Below are 13,095 nucleotides of genomic sequence, written 5' to 3' on the forward strand. Positions count from 1 at the left end.
CGTCCGTATTTTACCGAAATATGGTAATAAAGTTCAGCTTGCTGCTCTTATAAAACTGAAGTCGTTAAGTCATGAATCACACTTTTCCTATTCCTCATATTTTCCGATCCTGTGGCATGTTTCCGTCGGTGCAGTCTTTCTTATTTTGTTTATGTTTCGCATCTCATTTTCCAGCTGTTGTCTCATCTAATCTCACTTAATATCTTAAATCAACATCAAACTATTTGCATCAGCAAGAAAAAGCATGCACGATTATTAGACGTACACCACATCCAGGTTAAAACAACTTCACAAAATGAGAGTTTCTTTCTTGGGGGGATTCACAATGGGTCTCGGGGATGTATTTGTGAAATTACACAACCGTTTTTTTTACGTGTTTTATAAGCCTCAGGGTTCAAATGAGGTTTCCACCTGGAGAGGGACAAATAATCCCTCGATCTGAGCAAAGACAAATCCCCAAACTGTAGCCTCTGACAGCTGAGGACCGGGAACCAGGAAACTTTACTTTACATGAATGAATGAATGGATCATTATTTTCTGTTTATCCCCGAGGGTACGACGCATGTCCCAACAGCAGACCATGAACCGAATAACCGTGCGAAAACACAAAAAACTAGTTAAATGTTTTAATATTTTGATATGTATTATTGGTATTACTGGCTGCTTGCTTGTTTACTTTAATATTGCTGCTATTCTTACCATATGTGTGTACTTATGTTATTGTATTAACCCATGCTTGCATCATTAATTAAGATATTAGCGTTCTTATTTTATTATTCAATTCATATGCAGTGTCCTGGCGCTGTGATTTCACTGTTCTGAGATGAATCAAGGATTTCTGACCCACTCTAAACAAATAAGAGTAAATAATGTGGATACAAAGTTCCATGCACTTAGCCGTACATGACTGTTTTTGTTTTTGCAGAACTGACAGAGAATGACAGTGAAGGTTTGTTATCTGTATAATGTGTAAGAATAAAGGGGTGTTCAAAAGACAGAACTACTGTGTGCATGTACACACTGACAGACAGACAGACAGACAGACAGACAGACAGACAGACAGACATCATGTAATCTCCATGGTATTTATGATTGGTGTCTGCTTTTCAAAGATGTGAGGAGGAGAGGAGCAGATGTCTGGTAAGAAAACTCATCTACTTTAGAGGTGAAACATAACATTTGGGCAACTATCAAGTAAGAAGATTCTTTTTGGTGCACTACATCTAGCAGAAGTAGAAAAACTAAGCAAAGCAAATATTGTATTACATCTCAAAACCAGTTTGTATTAACTGGGAAACAAGCCATGGTTATTTCCACTGTGTTCAGTTATTATTTTGCTTTCTCGGCTTGAGATACCAATCCTCTGAGAACAAAAGGAGACGTTTCTGACACCAAATATGCACCATATAATGAAGCCATTATTCCAGCAGTTAGTCTTCAGTTATTTCCTTGATTAAAACGGATTTTATTGAACGCAGCGTGTTGTACCGAAGGAGTTTCAGGAACAAAGTGAATCTTACCGGTCTGATTCTGACAGACTTTGTCCAGCTTCCTAAACTTCTCCAACACGTGAAACTGTTTCCAGAAGAGCTGAAACAAAAGAGAAGCACATGCAGTGAGAAATTAAATGTTAACTATCATAGCAGGAATTACATTTTTTGCACTGAAAGATATTTAAAAACAACCTGTTATTGTGCATAAGAGATTCAAACAGCAGGCCGGGATGTTAATGAAGGTTGAGCGATAATAACTCTCCTCTTGTAACGTAATTTACTGAGATTTGGTAGGATGTGTGTGAATCCCCATCCTGCGAACAGCCAGTGAACGCAGCACGGTATTATAATGAATGAAGCTGAAATTGTAGTTTATCAGATCTCATTCACCTCTAATTAAATGTATTTTTTATTGATTTTTTAAATGTAATCTCAACCTCAAGATGTCTAAAATGTTGATGAAATACTTCTGTAATAAATGCTTTAAGAGCTTTCTGTAGTAAGTTCCTGAACCCTAGTTAGTCCAGACTAGTTTAAAACAATTCAGAACGTTTTTGGGAGGAAAGTTTCGGAAAAGATCTGCCTAAAAAGTTAAAGTATTCACTTTTAAAATGTTGAAGGACAATGAAAATACACAAACAGAAAATCACTAAAATGCAAATGTTAACCTTTACTCTCCGTTACAAGGAATCATATACAAATATTTTCCTGCTCCTCCAGGTTTCATAATGTGTGTTTTTCTGTGGTTCAGTGGGAGGAGCCTGAAGCTTCACACACTGCAGAACAGAAGCTCTCTGTACGGACAATACACTGACTTTAATAGGAAATTAAAAGCTTCTTTTTTTCTCAAATAGCTGCAGAAATGAATTAAAAACACAACGATATACGTTCAGAAATATGTTGTTTTTAACAATACCAATGTGTACATGTAATGCGGCAATTTGGTATAACCTTGTGCATTGTTTGGTTTGGGTAACCCTGCATCAATTCAAGATTATTAAAGGTGGGGTATGTAATTTTGGAGAAACCAGCTCAAGTGCGCTAGAATTTGAAAATACACAACCGGAAAAAAATCTGCCCCTTTCCTTCAGACTTCCTTACAGAGCCCCTCCTCCAACACACACGAACGCGCACATGACCAATGAGGGCACGAGATAAGTTTGTCCACAGATGGAAGGCTGACAGGCAGGTAGGCCATCCAGTTATTTTAGCCGGGCCGGCTCAGATGATTGGTCGTGCTTTTTACAGCGCCACGGCTTCCACAGATGACATTTTTGTAATGTATTTATTGTCAAAGCATTTAATGTATTCATTGCTATCGGGATGTTAAGAGCATTCCATGGAATATAACAAAAAGTGTTTCTGAAATTACATACCCCACCTTTAAGAAAACGTTAAACAAAAGTTTTCAGCAATGCAACTAAGAAATGATCTGAAAACGACGTTATATAAATAAAAAAAACATTTCATAGCCATCATTTGATTTACTTTGATTTGATTTGTGGAAGTAAGATGATTATTAAGACACAATAATTAATATTTGTACACTCTGGATCCAGTAATTGTATTTGATAATGTTGTTTTGGCTTCAAAATAGTAAAGAAAAATAAGAAATTATATTTACTTTACAAATAATTGTCATAGTGGGATATTAATAATAACGTGCAGCAGAAAAATATTGCATCACGTGAAAACAATGTATAGTAAAGTATATGAAGAGTTCAGTCGATTAATTAAATGGAAGCATGGGAAAGAAATGTTCATAAACATATTGAAAATAAATAAATTAATAGAAAATACATATGAGAATACACATATATATTAAAATATTGTAAATCTTTGTAAGGAAATCTACTATAACGTGTGATGTGAGATCGAGCGTTGAATGGACTGAAAACTGAAGAAAAATGTAGGAGGAATGTAGACCAGCACCAACCCCCCTCCATCACACACACACACACACACACACACAACACACACACACACACACACACACACACACACACACACACACACACACACACACACACACACACACACACACACACACACACACACACACACACACGCACACACACACACACACACACACACACAGATCTGCTATGTAAAGAAAAACACACCCAGCATGAGTTAACCCTTTGACGTCCTGCTTTAAAGAACTTATTGCTGCTTATTCTTATATAAAAAAAATTACCCTTTGAACACAACATGTAAAAATCACTTTTAGATAAACAACCAAACACTGAGCTTTCAATGAATACAACAATAAAGTATTTACACCAAATAGAAACAAATATATTGTCTTTTTACGTGATTTTGTGGTTATAAAATCAGGAAAACCTGCATATACTTCCACGAGTAAACCAAGATGTCTTTAAACGCTCCAAATTGCCTCAACAGTGTTTCATTGTGTGCAAACACTCTGTAATCTTGACCCGGGGCTCCTTAAATCTCTGAGTCTAATACCTCAAATCTGCCTTCAATTGGAAGATTATGGTCAGGCAGTCCAAATAAATCTTACATTAAGTTATTAAAACCTTTAATCTACAGACGTCACGTGCACTTGTTTAGGGACTCCTTCCATTTCAATATAAATATGAAGCTCAAAAGGGGTAACAATGAAAGCTGTGTGTGTTCAAGCGAGGAGGTTAAATGTGTGTTTGCATCACATGGGTTTTATTTAGCCTGAAGCAACATTTTTATTTAAAATCGAATATGCGAAATGATTATTAACAACGGAAATGTTTGTCGTAATAATGCAGAAAATACATGAATGGATGTATCTAGGTGTAATTTGAGAGGCGTCTCTAGGTGTAATTTTAAAGAAATGTGTTTGTAATGCATGTTTGGTGGTTGCAAAACATACATTAAAATAACAAAACAGCAGGCGCTTTAATTATAAATTAAATGCATGTTAGTTTGTAATGTAGGGTTATTAAAAGTCAGATTTATGAAACGACGAAAAAGTATTTTAAATGCAAAACATATCATAAAGATGAACATTTAAGACATTTCGCATTCATATTTTGATTTAAAATGAAATCCTTTAATCGGCTGAAAATGTCTAAATGTATTCTTATTTTATATGGATATTAAATGGGCCTATGCATTGTACAATTAACATATACAAATAAGTAGAAATACGTTTAATTTGGTTGTTGCAAATCCTGCATAAATACAAAACATTAACCCCTTACTAAATCAAATTAAATTGAATTAATATAAGTCAATGTAAGGTTTTTAAAAGTCATTTTTGCGAAACTAGGAACAAGTTTTATAAAAAAAAAAGATGATAAAGTAAAAATGAAATATCTTTCACTCACATAATCTAATTTATTTTACATATTTCTAAATTTAAAACCCATAGCAAAGGGTTTTTCCAATTGAATGAGAACATTAAAGGGGCCCATTGTTGTGAAATGAAGGCGTGTGTTTGTGAAAGCGCGGAGGTTAACCGTGTTTGCACCACAGCTTTGACACATTATGACATGTTTATTTCGCCCGCTTTACTTTCCGTGCTTTATTTCCCCCAAACTCGACGAGCGAAGTCAATTGAGCAGGAGCGGGGTCGACCGACAGAGTTTTTTTTGGCTTTGAACTCTCCGTGGCATTGTTTTTTTTTTAAAGAGCATCAGCTTGGAAAAAAACGCTGCAAAACTGAGCTGCAGTATTGCCAAACAAACATCGCAGGAAATGCAAAAAAACAGAAAGAGCCGTGCCTCCCACCCCGCCCCCCGGTGAAGATCGCGTGCAGGAAGCAGAGCTCGCTGCTGCAGAAACACCCAGGCGGCGTGACCTTCCCTTCGCCAGAGACTCACTGAGCATGCCCAGTAGCATCCGCAGAGTTTCGTGACAACACTAATAGTCTGCATGGATCACTGGCACGCAGAGTCACTTCTAATTAGAATTATCTCCATCTTCCACCAGGGTTTATGGCAGAGAGAGAGGAGGGGGTTTACTATCGTAACGCGGGGGAAATCTGAGTGGCTAGCCGAGGTGTCAGTTTCACCGCTAAGCTCCGCCTCCTTCGCTTTCACCTCCGTCAAAAGGCCGTCCTCCATCTCCAACTCCAACTCCATCTCTATCTTTACCCTCCCCCCAAGAAAATACATCGGGGGGGGGGGGGGACGACATCCTCACCTCGTGGCTTCACGCTCTATTACGTATGCATGCTTTCATTTCTGCTGCGTGTGGTATGTTCTTTCTTTTCCTATTTCCGACCCCGCGACCATCTGCTCGATTCGTGGAAAATCGCCTCTCCAGATGTAGAAACGTCGGCCATTTTTCTAACCCACTTTCTGTTTCTGAGTGTTGGGCCGCGGAGATAAGCAGCGGTGGTGACGGGGGGTTATTATTCGGGAGGGGAAGTGGAAAGTGATGGGTGTCACCTAACTAACCAGCCCCCGATTATAGCGGGTACCTCGTCCAGTAATTGACTTTATTGAAGAGAGGAAGGAAACGATTTATCCTCACCGCTGATTTAACGGGATAGCTGAAGGAAGGGGGATTTTCTTGCTTTAAAAAAACACTTTCGTTTGTTGTTTCTGTCCGGGTTTAATCTGCACGGCCATCACAGACACTTCCTCTAGAGCGACCTGCAACCAGCATGAAAACACAAAGAGCTCCGACCCCGAGGTCTCCGGCTCTACAAGCTGGGGGTCAAAGGTCGGAGACACAGGCGGACAAAAGGTGCCGCTTAAACAGACAAATTAAGACAATACGAGTAGAGCACACATCCAATTAAGATGTTTTTCTAGGTTGTAGGGCGTCTTATTTTTGGTTTTATAGACAGAAAAAGGACTCGTATCCACATGAAAACTGAAACAAGGTTCAGCAGAGAAAGTTTAGCCGGCCTTCTCTGAATGGTACGACATTAAAAGAGGCAGGAAGAGTTCAGGAGGAAGGTGAGACCGGATTTAAACTGTCCGCAGACAGACAGACAGACAGACAGACAGACAGACAGACAGACAGGCTGGACAGGCCGGCGCTGAGCAGACAGACGGACGGGGAAGAGGAAAGAGACAGAAACGAGAAGAAAGCATCAAGTGGGACAGACGGCGGTCAGTCACACCGACAGAGAGACAGACAGGTGTGTGTGGAGAACAGACAGTGAGCTTTAAAGAGGCAGACAGACAGACAGACAGAGAGTTAGACAAACAAACAGAGAGACAGCCGGCTGCATTTAGTGTGAAAATAATCCGCTTTTTCCAAGTTTACTTTGTGCGATTTGGTCGAAAAACAGGGAAACACCCCCAATAAGTCGTCCTGAATAAAAACTATCTTCATCTGATGATGGTGTTTTTATTTTTCTGGGTGCAGAGATGTTGTTGGAGAAACAGACAACATGCTGAAAGACAGACGGGTCATTTCAAAGTCAAGCAAACAGGCCGAGCTGCTTCCTGGAAGAAGATGGCAGAGTGACAGCAGGAGGTGAAGAAGAGGAGGAAGCAGGTTACAAAAAAACAACAAGTCCCAGTGAAAAGTGATGGCACATAGCATCAGTGGTGCAGGGAGGGATGACGTGTTTTTGTAGTGTGACCCTGAAGGCAGCATCTCCCTGGTTACATTCACAAAAAGCCAATGTTTTTTTCTATTGGATTATTGCAGAAAGTAAGATATGTGGCCAACATATATATATATTTTAAGATACAGCCATACATCAAAATGTCAAAATGCTTTAAGCTTGTATTAATAGACACCTTATTTCAGGCGTCTAACCAAAAAACCCATTCAAAAAATGGTTGACTTCCATTCAAGGGGTTTGCAATTTGGATTTTGAGTCATGTGTGCATTATCATAAATAAAGAAATACAGGTTTAGGGATGAGATTCAACAGATTTTCAGAGTTGTGTTATTACTTCACGAGCAGAATTATTGATTAAAAGCCTTTGTAGGAGCAAAAATATCAAATGTTTACTTTTATCTGGAAGGAACCGTTGGGTTTCGGACTTTTAGGTCGGACAAAAGAAGAAATCTGAAGCTGTTTTCTTGGCTTTAATGAAATCATAAAGAAACAAGCAGCAGGGGATATAGGACACAGCAAGGAGGACAAGTCATAAAGATAGTGGTGGAGGAAGAGAAGATGGAGGATGTGAGGAAGGAGGAGGAGGGTGAAGAAGATCGGGGAGGAAAAAGAGAGGGGGAGGTTCATGAGAGATGGCAGAGGTTCTGGGATTACTGTTAAATAATAATGACCATAATGAGAATCATATCTTATGTCGTGACAACAGTTTTAGGAATTACAGCTTCTGTCTTTGGGCTCTAAATACTACAATACCCATAAGACTCCATTCGTTTTGCTATATGGAGAAGAAGGCAGAGAGAACGTACAGTGTGCGGTACAAATTCAAAACCCTTATTTGTTTGATTTCTGGACTAAACAAGTCACTTTTGTTACTAAGATGCAGAATTGTTCCCAGTATGCATCTTGGGAGTTCATGTCCACAGGTTTCTTGTTCCTTTTACATCTTAAAACTATCAAACAACCAGATGTTTTCACCGCTGGTTTACTTTGTACTGGAGAGTTTCAGGTCCCTTCAAACTGTGAGTCACCATCAATGACTGCGATTACATGCACACAATATTACGTTTTTGGTCGATCTTTATTCCAATAAAGACACATTTCTGACTAAGCTGTTCGCGTGGTTAATGAAGATGAATATTCACTAATATTGTGAATTGGATTGGGCGATGTCAGGATGGGAAATATGGCGAAAAATCCGGAAGAAGTGGAGGGTAGCAAAGGATTCAAAGGCTTTATGGCCAGTTGCACAACACAGCGACGTTTTGGCAATGAACATCTGAAGACTCCTCCATACTTGATACTTAACATGAAAATAAAAAGGCATACAATAATAGTGCAGGAGACATGAGGAGGCAAGCTAGTTGCAGGACAAATACTGTACAGTAGATGTTAAAGGAGACGATCGGTGCTTATTGGAGGATGAACGATAGAAATGGACAGGAGGAATGAAAGATGTTACGTGCTCCAATCAGTCCTCACTTTAAGTACAGAGCTAAATCCCAGGTCAAATGTCCATTAGAGGGTCTTGAGAACATATTTCTCTTCAGTGATCGTCATGTGATGTTAAATGTCTGTTTCCTTGTATCGTGTCTTAATATGTTTCGTTGTTTGATGTCGCTGCTGTGAGTCAAGTCAGATTTCGAACTTGATCTGAGGATAATTTATCGTATCGTAGGAAGAAGGAGGCGGGGGTTAGGGTGAACACTAAACACTTCTGAGTTGTTAAGGAGTGTTTGGCCCCCTCTTGACCTCCGACTCCCAGCTGTACATACAGGAACAAACAGCCAGCCAATGGGAAGCCCTGAATCTCCCCTCCCTTGCACTTCTTCTCCTCTTCCTCCTCTTCTTCTTCAGAGGCCGTTGCGTGACAACTAATCGCCTCTCGTCGGCCGGGCCTCGATCAGCTGATCCGCTCAGCCCGGCTCTCCGTTAATAATGCAGCAGCAGAGAGGTGTTTCAGACGCAAAGGAAAATGCACTCTGCCTATAAAAGCTGTCGAAAAAAAAGGTCAGGGGTCAACGCCACAGCTTTAAGTCGTAGTAAACAAAATCACTGGTACTGTAAATGTTTGTACAGCAGGCGCAACCTCTCATGTGACAGGACGGGTCTCTAAATACAAGTCTTACACCGCTAAGCACTTCAAGAGTTCATGTCAAAACAGACGCTCTGTGTGCCTTTACTCATCCGTTATCCTGGTGTTATATTGTTGGTTATATGTGCAATCAACACGCACGTGCACGCGCACACACACACACACACACACACACACACACACACACACACACACACACACACACACACACACACACACACACACACACACACACACACACACACACACACACACACACACACCACACACACACACACACACACACACACACACACACACACACACACACACACACACACACACACACACACACACACACACACACACACCACACACACACACACACACACACACACCACACACACACACACACAGTAACACCACTGAGGTGTGATAACTCTGCTTTAATGACAAATATTGACTTATTTTACAGTTTTTGTATCCTTATTACCGGCTACTACTTATGTATTTTCACCTCTTTTAATAATGATTCTTATTTTTTACAATAATTGTACTTAATTTGATAAACCTGCACATGCTTATTTAATTTAATACGGTAATATACTTATTTAATATTGCCTTTATTTTCATGCACTGCCCCTTTACTGTAATAATGTACATTTCCCTGCTGTGGGACAAATAAAGGATTTCTGATTTTGATTATAACGGGTATTATCGGGGGAAAAACACCTAAAACCAGAGTAATTTTGATATTTCTAGACTTTAAAAAACATAAATAAATAAAATGAGTTTTCCTTATAGCTGATGTATTGTTACTTTTAATAATATCCGTATATTTCACACTACCATTTCCCTTATTGTAGTTGTGTGATGTTAAACACTTCATTTCTCTAAAGGAGCAGTGTGTGGTTTTTTCAGGCTTTTAACATCTTTCAGAAATGTGGATTTATTCCTTCTCAGCTGCTGGCTTCCAATTATTTATATATATAACATATAACAAAATCAAATATAGCAAATTACTTAAACTTGGTTTAGTTAATTAATTCTGTATTCCTTTATTATAATTTAGTTATTTTAAAGTTGCTATTTTCTTTTTACATTGTTTGTTAGGTAGTTAAATGTTGTTTTCAATGTACTAAAATTAAACGAACTTTACTTTATTTCCATTAATGTTTCTGTTTTATTAATTTCACTGTACTGGTTGAACTGGAGTTGAATAGTCTCTCTTACACTTAGAGTAAAAAAAGAAAAAGGACATTTACATTGAAATACATGCAAATAGAAAGTCGATTAAAAAACACGCTTTCTCTTCTTTCAAAAGTCCATTAAAAGAGCCAATGGACATACATAAATGAATAAGTAAAGGAGGCGTGTGGCGCAGTGGACTAGTGCGTTGGTGTTCGGATCAGGGGGCATACTTGCCAACCTTGAGACCTCAGAAATCGGGAGCATTTCAAAACCACCGCATTTCAAAACCAAAACATGCTTATTGTTGTTGTAAGGGCACTGCCTTGCGGCCTGTAGCACCATCCTTTATGGAGCATATGTGAAGGACAGGAGTGAGCAGAGGGTAGAGTTGTCGATTCTTGTTCTGTTTTCTGTGACTATTTTCCCCACCCTTTCAGACTTTCAGTTGCGCGCGCTACTAAAGAGACGCGCTACCATGGAAACCAAACAATGGTGTAGCTGTATTAAAGTCCGAGTGGAAACAGTCCTGAGTAAATCTGATTTAGTCAGAAATCGGGAGAAATGCGGGAGAAATATGACCCCGGGAGGAAACCGGGAGAGGGCAATGAAATCGGGAGTCTCCCGCGAAAATCGGGAGGGTTGGCAAGTATGTCAGGGGGTCACAGGTTCAAACCCCACTGCAGTCAGCATGTCCTTGTGTGTGGATGCCCACAGTATTGAGTATGTAAGTCGCTTTGGATAAAAGCGTCTAACAAGTGACATGTAATGTAAAAAATAGTAAATAAGTAAGTAAATAGTATACATAAGTAATTAAATGAGTACCTAAAGTCAGAAACACGCAGCGGCAGAGGAGGAGCAGCGGGGGAGACTTTACGGAGGTTTTTTTCTACAGCGTTATGAAACACTTGAACACTTTTTTAAAGAATTACAAAGATCGTTTTTTGGGGTAAAAAACACGTTTTCTCTTCTTTCAAAAGTCCATTAAAAGAGCCAATGTACATAAATAAATAAGTAAATAAGTAAGTAATTACTAATTACAGCAGGTAGACCAAACATTTGGTCTGTATACCATGTTGTAAATGTATTATCTCTTCGATTTACACACGGCATCTATTGCACGTCTGTCCGTCCTGGGAGAGGGATCCCTCCTCTGTTGCTCTCCCTGAGGTTTCTCCCATGTTCTCCTTAAACTGTGGGGTTTTCTCTGGAAGTTTTTCCTTGAACGATGCGGGTCTAAGGACAGAGGGTGTCGTATTGTCATACTGATATGCTGTACAAACTGTGAAGTCCACTGAGACAAATGTAACATTTGTGATATTGGGCTATATAAATAAACATTGATTGATTGATTGATAATTAAATAAGTAAGTAAATAAGTAAGTAAGTAAGTAAATAAGTAAGTAAATACGTAAGTAAGTAAATAAGTAATTAAATAAGTAAGTAAATAAGTAAGTAAATACGTAAGTAAGTAAATAAGTAAGTAAATAAGTAAGTAAGTAAATAAGTAAGTAAGTAAATAAGTAAATAAATAAATAAATAAATAAATAAATAAGTAAGTAAGTAAATAAACAAGTAAATAAATAAGTAATTCAATGAATAAGTAAATAAATAATTAAATGAGTAGGCTACCTAAAGTCAGAAACACGCAGCGGCAGAGGAGGAGCAGCAGGGGAGACTTTATGGAGTTTTTTTTTACAGCGTTATAAAACACTTGATCACTTTTTAAAATAATGACACAGAAAATATTTCCCCACATGGTGAAGGGGGCCAAACCCTGACATGACACCAAAAGGAGAGCAACGTTTTAGGTCTTATGGTCAATGAATGTTCCCATTTTCACAGTCCGAGAACAACTATGGTCAAACTTCAAACGATCCAGAAAAGGGATGCAAAACAGCTGCAAATAGTGCCACAAAACGATCCCAAAGAAACACAAAACTAACACTCTCGAAACAGACAGAAAATGACACAAAATTAATAAAAGTTGACTCAAAAGGACTACAAAAAACAACCACAAGACACACAATTGCTTCAAATGACCACAAAGAAACACACAACTACAAAACAACCACCAACGAGACATCAATTGACAGCAAAGAGACACAAAATAACTACAAATCTAGTCAGAAAGACTACAAAAAAACCACAAGTAGGCTAAGTAAATAAGGCCTACAAGTCAGAAACACGCAGCGGCAGAGGAGGAGCAGCGGGGAGGTTTCTGACAGCGTTATGAAACACTTAAACACTTTTTTAAAGAATTACAAAGATCGTTTTTTGGGGGATTCAATAGCCTATATATATTTTAAGCAAAGACACATAACATAGGAATCGGGATCAGAAGCGGATAACGTGATTTTCGTTTCCCCTCAGCAGCCGGTTTCACCTTAAATAGCGGAGAATCAGAAAAAACGCATAAATTAACTTTCCGTCTAAAGTGTAATCATTTGTCCGCGTTGCTATTAATAAAGAGTAATACAATAAAGTGTAGGCTATATGGTGTTTGATATCTGGTGAGGAATAACACTTTCCTGTCTGAGAAGACGGCTGGTCGTTAATGGATATTATGACTAAACGCGACGATGTGAAGTTTAAATAAGACTTGAAATAAGAATGAAAAAAGTTTCTAAATTCGTTTTTATTCCGTGTCAAGAATATTCCACCAACACTACTTTTGGGGAAATTAAGGTGAACATAATTTAGACTAAATAGACCAGAACACATTTCTGACAAGTAACCCCCCCTCGTGTCAAATATCTGAAATGTAACATATATGTTCCATTGATGGGCTTTAATGGTAAAGTAACTCTTATTTA

General features: G+C 38.6%; 1 long non-coding RNA gene across 1 annotated transcript in view; it reads right to left on the reverse strand.

Moving 5' to 3' along the window:
* LOC117487194 overlaps positions 1-13,095 on the reverse strand; it is a 56,813-nt gene that overhangs the window by 8,926 nt on the left and 34,792 nt on the right. The window contains exon 2 of the long non-coding RNA XR_004556360.1: positions 1,521-1,590. This is a non-coding gene — a long non-coding RNA (uncharacterized LOC117487194). The remainder of the gene's footprint in view (positions 1-1,520; positions 1,591-13,095) is intronic.

Source organism: Trematomus bernacchii, unplaced genomic scaffold (genome assembly GCF_902827165.1).
Source record: "Trematomus bernacchii unplaced genomic scaffold, fTreBer1.1, whole genome shotgun sequence".
In the NCBI taxonomy this organism is placed as follows: Eukaryota; Metazoa; Chordata; class Actinopteri; order Perciformes; family Nototheniidae; genus Trematomus; species Trematomus bernacchii.